Here is a 9,898-nt window from a genome sequence, read left to right on the forward strand (position 1 = left end):
ATTCCATTAATCCTTTAAAAGCTGCCACCTCTCTCTTTTGGTTGTTTTTCAGCTACTCGTCAGATTGCTTAAACTATACAAGTGATGGGCCGGGGAGATGGCTCAGTAGAATAATGCTTGCCTGGCAAGCGCAAGGGCCTGAATTCAATGCCCAGTACTTCAAAAACAAAAACAAAAAACAAAATCCTACACCAGTGAACACTTAAATATTTCTTGGATGTATGGATGTTGTCTATCTGCTCCTGGATGTTTTATTCACAACCATCTTTGGGATTTTTTTTTTTTTTTCCGATCTAATTGCTATTCTTAGTTTTACCCCCCCCCCCATGAATATCTTCACTGTAGTCACTTTTTTGGGGTGGGGGGGAGAAGGGAAGGGTCTACAGGGTGTTCAGGGTCTCACTACTAGATTGGACTCCTAGTGATCCTCCTGTTTACAGCCTCACCAACACGCCCAGTCTCAATTGCTGTGTCAGCATGCCCCGGGGGCGGGACCAGCATGGCAGGCCCAGGGATTGAACCTGCGACCCCTGAGCCTGCTTGCAGGCACTTTAATCTGCGGAGCTATTTGGCAGGCCCTGTACTTACATTTAAATTCTACCCCATCCCTGAAGATTTCCCAGGAGCTCAATCACTGTCCTCTGCCCAGCAGTGTCCCACCATAATGAGCATCCAACAGCTGCTCCCTGAATGGGCCTACCAAGCCTCCCAACAAAGATGTCCATAAATTCAGTTCAATGCCATGTATTAAAAATATTCTTTCAAATTTCTATCATTACATATTGACCAGCTGAGGATGCTAGTATTGTTCCCACTAAGCACGCCTGGCCTAGAAGCAGATGTGAGGCGAAAGGACAGTGAATGCTTCTCCCAACTGTTTATACGGCTCAGAAAGAATAATGTAACCAAACCCATCTGCTTCCTCCAGCCCAGGAATTCCACATGGTGACCAAAACCCTGCGCTGAACTTCTCGCGACTCCTGACTTATCTCACCTGTTCTTTGTTAGAAACTTGTTAAATTTTTAATACATGTGAATAAATTATGAGGACACAACTTGGAATGAGTACAGTATGCTTATATAAACCAAGTTTCAAAGTTATTTTTTTGAAACAAAAAGATAATTTTCTTGGCTCACTACATGTGAGTAGCTGGGTTGTTTAAAATACCATGCTTTAAAAAAAAAAACAAAACTGATCTTAAAAAGCAAAACAAAACAAAACTGATCTTAAGCAGAAATTATGTAATTATGGGATTTAGGGCTAAAGGGGACCCAAATAAGTTATCTATTTTTTTACCTAACGTTCTGATAAGATCTTTCATAGAATGTTATAATTTTAAAGTCTAAAACTTGAATAAATATTTACATTTCATATATTCACATCAATATTGTGGGTCATTTTTATAAATTAGTGGGTTTATTCAAGGTCTGTAAGTGTTATGTACGCTAACATTTAAAACCCTCCTATTTCAAGTATTCCATGTCAGTGTAAAAAGTTTGGGTTGCTTCCCTTCTGTAATTGGAAGCAGTGAATGTCTCAGCTTATACCACATACAACTGCTTCATGACATCTGGAATGCTGCGATATATTTAAAATGTATCCTGGTATTAATTCAGGTAATTCCCATTGGAACAAAACTGCAGGTCTCTGCCATTAAACATCATCACAAAACTTGGTCCAATACACCAAGAGCAGCATCGATATAAAACCAAAGGAAAGCTACTGGGAATAAAACTGGGCATTTTGCTGAGGCTTAAGTAATTCATTTTAGAATATCCACTTCACTGAGCTTTCTATTTGTTGTTCTCTTTGAAGAGATTTAGTGAAAGAGATGGTCAATGCTAATCATTCCTTCTTAGAGAAATACAAATTAAAAACTACAGTGAGATACCACTTCATATGTACTAAGATGGCTATGAAACCAAAACAAGTTTTGGGGCAGATATAGAGAAACTAGAATGCCTATACACTGCTTGTGGGAATGTAAAACTGTGCTGCTTTTTAAAAAATCTTTATTTATTTGGTACAGGGTGGTCTCACTATGCAGCTTGGACTCATAATGACTCCCCCCTGTCAGCCTCCCCAGCCCTGGGATTACAGGCATGTGCCACCACACGTGGTTTTGGTGGCCAGCACAGTGAGCCCCGGGTTTCAGGTCCCACATGGCCTGTGGTACTGGGGACTGAACCAGATCCTTGGACGTGCTAGGCAGGCACTTAGACCACTGAGCTCTCAGCCCTGACCACCCCTCCCTTTTTTGTCTTTTTGAGAGGGTCTTGTTATGCAGTTCAGGCTGATCTTGAGCTCACTTTATAGTGCAGGGTGGTGTCAAACTTACAATAATCCTCCTGTCTCAGCCTCCAGAGTGCTGGGATGTGCTGCATTTTGGAAAACACTTTGGCAGCTCCTCAACATGTCTAAATGCAATTACCATACGACCCAGTGGTTCTACTTTGATGTGTATTCAAAACATGAATATATGTCCACCAAAAATTTATTATACAAATGTACCCGACTATTATTCACACTTGCCAAAAAGTATAAAGCAGGAAGAGCAGCCAATATGGCGGCGGAGCGCAGCACGGGGCAGCAACAGTTGCAGGAGATGATGGAGGTTGACAGGCGGGTCGAGTCTGAAGAGTCGGGTGACGAGGAGGGGAAGAAGCACACCAGTGGCATCGTGGCAGACCTCAGTGAGCAGAGCCTGAAGGATGAAGTGGAGCGGGGTGAGGAGGACCCAGAAGAGGAACATGAGCTGGCTGTGGACATGGAAACCATTAGCCTGGACCGAGATGCAGAGGATGTGGATCTGAATCACTATCGAATTGGGAAAATCGAAGGCTTTGAAGTGCTAAAGAAGGTGAAGACTCTCTGCCTCCGCCAGAACTTAATTAAGAGCATTGAAAACCTAGAGGAGTTGCAGAGCCTCCGTGAGCTGGATCTTTATGATAACCAGATCAAAAAGATCGAGAACCTGGAGGCGCTGACTGAGTTGGAGATCCTGGATATTTCTTTTAACCTGTTGAGAACTATTGAAGGGATTGACAAATTGACTCTGCTGAAAAAACTCTTCTTGGTCAATAATAAAATCAGTAAAATTGAGAACCTAAGTAACCTACATCAGCTGCAGATGCTGGAGCTGGGATCCAACCGTATCCGGGCGATTGAAAATATTGACACTTTAACCAACCTTGAAAGTTTGTTTTTGGGAAAAAACAAAATTACTAAGCTCCAGAACTTGGATGCCCTCACCAACCTGACAGTCCTGAGCATGCAGAGCAACTAGCTGATGAAGATCGAGGGCCTGCAGAGCCTGGTGAACCTCCGGGAGCTGTACCTCAGCCACAATGGCATCGAGGTTATCTAGGGCCTGGAGAACAACAACAAACTCACAAGGTTGGACATTGCATCAAATAGAATCAAAAAGATTGAAAATATCAGCCATCTAACAGAGCTGCAGGAGTTCTGGATGAATGACAACCTCCTGGAGAGCTGGAGTGACCTGGACGAGCTGAAGGGTGCCCGCAGCCTGGAGACCGTGTACTTGGAGCGTAACCCTCTGCAGAAGGACCCGCAGTACCGGCGGAAGGTTATGCTGGCTCTGCCATCTGGACGGCAGATCGACGCCACCTACGTCAGGTTCTGAGTCTGCGTGGCCCTTGCCCAGTCCCTCTCCTCACGAGAACTTCCTGGCCAGTTTTTTAATCGACCTGTCGCTCCTGCTGTCGTCACTCAGCAGTCAGCCCACGGCAATAAAAGGCACTGATGGTAAAAAAAAAAAAAAAAAAAAAAAAAAGTATAAAGCAACCCAAATATCCACCCATACATAAATGGATAAACAAAAAAATTGGTATTTTCAAATAAAGAATTTTTATTTGGCTATAAAAAGAATGAAAATGCTAAAACATAAACAAATCTTAAACATAATCAATGAAAAAAGCTAATCACTGAAGACCCCCATACAGTACTATTCTTTTCCTAAGAAGCGTTCAGAATAGGGAGACCTAGAGGCAGATCGGTTGTTGCCTAGAACTTGGGGGAAGGCAGGCAGAAGAACCCCAAGAAGTGATGTCAGGTTTCCTTCTGAAGGGTAAAAAACGTTCTAAAACTGATTCCGTTGGTGCAGGCACAACTCTATATACTGAAACCCATCAAGTTATACAATCAAATTGGCGAGTTGCGTGCATGTGAATTATACCTTGATAAAAATGTTTTAAATCATGATCAAAAAAAATTGCAAACTCTTTCCATGGATAAAAGACCTGGGGTTTTAAAACTGACCGGCTGAGCAAAACAAGGACATTTGGCTTTATTCCTCTTCCAGACGCTGTTGTTTTTAGTTCATTTACAAAGTACCTGCTTATCCCGTGTGATGTGTAATCAGAGCTCAGGGGCTCAACAGGAAGTCCGTAAGAGTTCTTTTAAAAGAACTTTTAAAAGTTTAATGACATTATCTGATAGCATAGTAAAGCTCTGCTTCGATGACATTTTATGACCTTAAGCTCCTGCTTTCCATTTTTGAAATAACAGAAGGGATTAAACAGATAATGCAATTTGATTTCACTAGAGTTTCGTAGAAAAATGTCTATCATATTTGGACTGAAGCACATCATGTACTGAGGTGTTTTTAGAATCCCTATGTAAACTACAATACAGTTGTACTAGAATTTAAAGCTACAAATCTCAGTCCAAAAACCTAGATTGCCATAGCACTTACATAAAATCAAGCTTGATTTAAATCAAATGAGCTGTTAAAAAATCCAGCCCGATTGGTTGTCCGTGGTTTGTCTACATACAGCTGTGGTTCTGAATTTGTTTTACGTGTATTGCATTTTACCAACTAGATCAACCTCCTCAACCTACTCTGATCTCATCTTTCTCAAGATAGTGAAGCACTCAAAATTAATCGCTTAAAAAAGTTTATTCTTTAGGTTTGGCCAAATAGCTCAGCGGATTAATGCCTGTAAGCAGGCGCGGGGTCTGGGGGTTCAATCCACGGGCCTGCCGTGCTGGCCCCGCACCTGGGATGTGCTGAGACAGCAATTGAGACTGGGCTTGGTGGCGCACACCTGTAATCCCAGCTCTTGGAAGGCTGTAAACAGGCGGATCACTACGAACCTGATCTAGTAGTGAGACCCTGAACATCCTGTAGAGCCTTCCCTAAAATACAAAAAAAAAAAAATAAAAAAGTTTATTCTTTAGACTGTTCTTATACTGAACTGGACTTAGCAGATACCCAAATATATTAAAATAGCACACTATGTATTTAGTTTCAATATATTTTTTATTTTTAGTTGTTCTTCTGGAATAAAATTATTTTCATGGCAGGACTACACACAAAAGGAGTCAAAAAGACTCAGAGGCTCAAGAATTTCAGAAGTCAGTTCTCAGCATGTAGATTCTGTCACTGTTTATTCAAGATTTGCTTAAGGATTTATCACTTGTGAGGACTGTCTCTGGGCTAGATACTCACAAGAGGTATTGTATCATAAAATTAACAGGCCATAGGCCCTGTCCTTAAAGTATTTACAACTCATAGCAGGGAAGAACTTCAAAAGAGTGCTTCAGAAAAACCTGCTACTAATTAGCCTGATATTAGCTGCACATGGTGGTGCAAGCCTGTAATCCCAGCACTTGGGAGGCTGAGGCAGGAGGATCCTTGTGAGTTCGAGACCAGCCTGGGCTACAAAGTAACCTCAAGGCCAGCCTAAACTGCACAGTGAGACCCTGTCTGAAAAAGACAAAATAAATAAAATAAGATATACTCTTTTAAACTGGAGTGAAAGAAGTACAGGGAAAAGAAGGGTACTAAAAATAAAAGATATGTTATACCAGTCTACACACACTGATTCCCCCAAAGGAATGTAAACTTCATGACTGGTTCTGTACACCTGGGACGTTCTAACAGTTGCTTTACAAATTATGTCTGATTTATCCAAAGATGTCCTGTGAGATCCTGAAGGGCATGTTGTACCCTTTGTATCTTTTGGAAAGACAGGGCAGACACAAAGGGGTAAGGAGGAGTAAAACCTAAGTAGCCTATGACAATGATAACCCTTCCAAAAACCTAGATTACCAGAGCACTTTATTATTCACAAACACTAACTTATTCCTTTGCTGACTTCAAATCATTTCTTTATTAGCAAGTTTCTAAGATCTATACAAATGGAACCAAAAAAAAAAAGAAAGAAAGAAAGAAAGAAAGAAAGAAAGAAAGAAAGAAAGAAAGAAATCCAGGAGTAAAACAACCAGCTGCATTAGAAGCGCATTGTCAGTCCTCTCAAGACAGATGACTTTGAAGCTTAGAAGCTAAAGATGGTGCTTCGTTTCTGTTTGGTCACTGATGGTGATTCAGGACCACATAATCCATCTAGGATACGCTTGAGCCACAGGAATATAGCTTGATCGCTGAAGGGAGAATTGATTTAGAGGTCCTGAAAAAATTTCTCATTGAGGTGCACTATTAAACCTAGAGCAGGCGATAGCTTAGACTTAATGGGCACGGACAGTAAGGACTTTTTCCTATTAGATCAATGTCATAAGAAGTTGAAATCATCTTTTCAAATTTCACTGGACCTGGTAACATAATGTTCAAGGCCAGGGAAGACTGCAAAGAAGCTCTCTGAAGAGTCTGAAGGAAAAGTGAACTATTTCCTTTGTTGTTGGCGTGCCGGCTCTTTCTCTTCTTCATACTTTTTTTGTATGGGGAGAACATTAAGTGCTGTCACCCATCCATTGTGAGCTGGTGATAGACTTCTTGTTCACTATGAAAAGGAAAACATTTTACTTGTCAAAGTATTAAGTATTAGAACTAAAAATTTTATATATAGCTCTCAAAAGGGCCCAGAAAAAAAATTGGTTTTGGCTGTTATTTATAAAACTATTTCGCACGGCCCCTAAAGGAGGTTTTGCAGCAATAAGCGAAACACAATTATTCCAAGCTGCCACAAATGATGTTTGTGTAGACGGATGTGCACGTGAAAATAAAAAGGCTGATGCTGCTCTTAAAATATGACTGAATTCTCAGAGTAAAACATTCAGAGTCATGAAAATTTTATTAATTAAAAAATGACAAGGAAGGGCCAGGGAGATGACTCAGTAGGATAAGCGCTTGACTGGCAAACGCAAGGATCTGAGTTCAATCCCCCATTCCGCAAAAAAAAAAAAAAAAAACCAATGACAAGGGCCAGCCCAATAGCTCAGCAGACTAAAGCACCTGCTTAGACACACACAGGGGCTGGGGTTTCATCCCTGGCCTGCCCTGGGGCACACTGTAATGGCAACTGAGACTGGACGTGGTGGTGAGTGCCTGTAATCCCAGTACTTGAGAGCTGAAAACAGGAGGATCACTACGAGTCCAATATGTGTAGTGAGACCCTGTAGACCCTGTACTAAATACATTTAAAAAAAAAGACAATTCTAGGAAAAATTGATGAATAAAAAATGACCCTAAATAACTTAACCATTAAATATCTATAATGATAGACTAGTTTTTCTAATTATAACTCTTTATTAACTTCAAAAAACTTAAAACATCAAGCCAATATCTGGGTCTGCTGTGCCAGCCCTGCCCCTGGGGCCCGGAGATGGCAATCGAGACTGGGCTTGGTGGCATGTGCCTGTAATCCTAGCTCTTGGGAGGCTGTAAACAGGTGGATCACTATGAGTCTGATCTAGTAGTGAGACCCTGAACACCCTGTAGATCCTTCCCTAAAAAAACTACAAAAAACAAAAATCAAGCCAAACAAATACAATCCATCAAAACTCTCAAGAGACAGCTATCTGACTAGGTCTACAGCTATTACATAATTCAATGATTATTAATTTTCTAAAATAGAAGTACCAGGCTTAGATGGCTCACTGGTGAGGCCTACCACACATTTAAACAAGAAATTATACCAATTCTCTATAGTCTCTTTCAGATAGCAGAAGCAAGAGAAATACTCCCTAATCATTTGAGGCTAGCATTACCCTATTACCAACCCATACAAAGGCTTAAGAGAACTATACACCAGTATTTCTCATGAACACAGATGTAGAAATTCTCAACAAAATATCAGTAAATTGAGTTCAGCAATGTATAACTATACATTAAAATGAATTGGGATTTAACTTAAGTGTGCAAAGTTAGTTTGAAAATTCACAAATGTAATTCATCAAGTTGAAATCTGAACGAGGACAACTGCGTGATTATATCAATAGGCTCAGATCAAGCAAGTGACAAAATCCAGGACCTACCAATGATCAGAATTCTCAGGAAAAAAAAAACAACTCAGTAAACTATGAAGTGGGGAGCTTCTTCAAGTTCATTAAAAAGTGGAAAAGCCCTATTGCTAGCATCATCTTCAACAATAAGAAACTAGAAGACTGCCTAGTAATTCAAGACAAGCATGGACCTCTCTTCTCATTTCTTTCTAACACTGCACTGGAAGTCCTACCTAGTGCAAAAAAAACCCCAAAAAACAAGAAAAGAAAATACGAGGAATACAAATTGGGAATGGAGCAATAAAGCTGCCTTTGTTTATACGTGACACGATCATTTATGTAGAAAACTGAGCAATCACAGCAAAGTTATAGGATATGAAATTAATACACAGAAGTCCAGTTTTCCTACACAACCACAAGAAGAATTTGAAATTCAGAATACAGTACCATTTTTATTAGCACCAAAAATATTTGAGAATAACTTAAAGAAAATAGATAAAACTTTTATATGAGCAAAACTATAAAACACTCGTGAAATATAAAAACAAGCCAAGTAAACAGATATAATACGCATGCACAGATAGGAAGATTCAACATTGTCAAGATACCAGTTTTCCCCAAATTGATTCAACAGCTAGCTGAACACAATCCTAATAAAACTTTAGCAAGTTATTTTGAGGATACGAATAAACTAAAATTTATGTGGACAAGCAAAAGAGAACAAAGTCAAAATAATGTTGAATAAAATGGAAAGACTTGAGACTAAAGTTATCAAGAAAATGTGGTATCGGGCTGGGAACAGAGATAGCTTAGGGGCATAAGTGCCTGCCAGGTAAGTGCAAGCTCCCGAGTTTGATCCCCGGCACCAAAAACAAAGAAAATGTGGTATTGATAAAAGAATACACAAATAAGCAAAGACAATAAAATGGAAATAATGATATTTTAAAAATAAATAGTGCTGGAACAACTGCATTTTTACAAAAATTTAAACGATCTACTCATCACAAATATTAACTTAAAATCAATCATGGAGCCAAATGTAAAACATAAGACTTCCAGGGGCTGGGGAAATAGCTCAGTGGAATAAGTGCTTGCCTGGCAAGTGCAAGGTCCTGAGTTCAATCCTTGGTACCACAAAAACAACAACAAAAAAACATTGTATAAATTTAATTCTGGGGCTGGGGAGATGGCTCAGTAGAGTAAGTGCTTCACTGGTAAGTGCAAGGGCCTGAGTTCAATCCCCTGTTCCACCAAAAAAAAAAAAAAAAAAAGACTTCCAGAAAATATCATAGGAGAAAATCTAGATGATCTTGGAATTGGCAGTGAGTTTTTGAAATACAACAGCCAAACCATGATCCATGAAAGAAGTATTAAGCAAGTTAGACTTCATTAAAACTAAAAATGCTTAAACATTTCTACTCAGTGAAAGACACTGCTAAGAGAATGAGAGAAGCCCCTAATCGGAAGAAAGTATTTGCAAGAGATGTAAATAAAGGATGTAATCCAAAATGCACAAATAATTACTATTTAACAATAACATAATTTCAAAGTGGTCAAAAGACCTGTAACAGATACCTTGACAAAGATAGAGATAGCAAACAAGCACATGGAAAAACGCCTCCTGCTAAGCGACACTAGAGAAATGGAGGAAACACTCCATGCCTAGTACGAGGCCCTAAACCTGGTATGACA

The 9,898-nt window shown here is 39.8% G+C and overlaps 1 pseudogene; it reads left to right on the forward strand.

Moving 5' to 3' along the window:
- The first annotated feature begins 2,555 nt into the window (after positions 1-2,555).
- Positions 2,556-3,647, forward strand: LOC101561387 (annotated as a pseudogene).
- Positions 3,648-9,898: the final 6,251 nt, after the last annotated feature.

The sequence above is a fragment of the Octodon degus genome, unplaced genomic scaffold (genome assembly GCF_000260255.1).
Source record: "Octodon degus isolate 3935 unplaced genomic scaffold, OctDeg1.0 scaffold00042, whole genome shotgun sequence".
NCBI lineage: Eukaryota > Metazoa > Chordata > Mammalia > Rodentia > Octodontidae > Octodon > Octodon degus.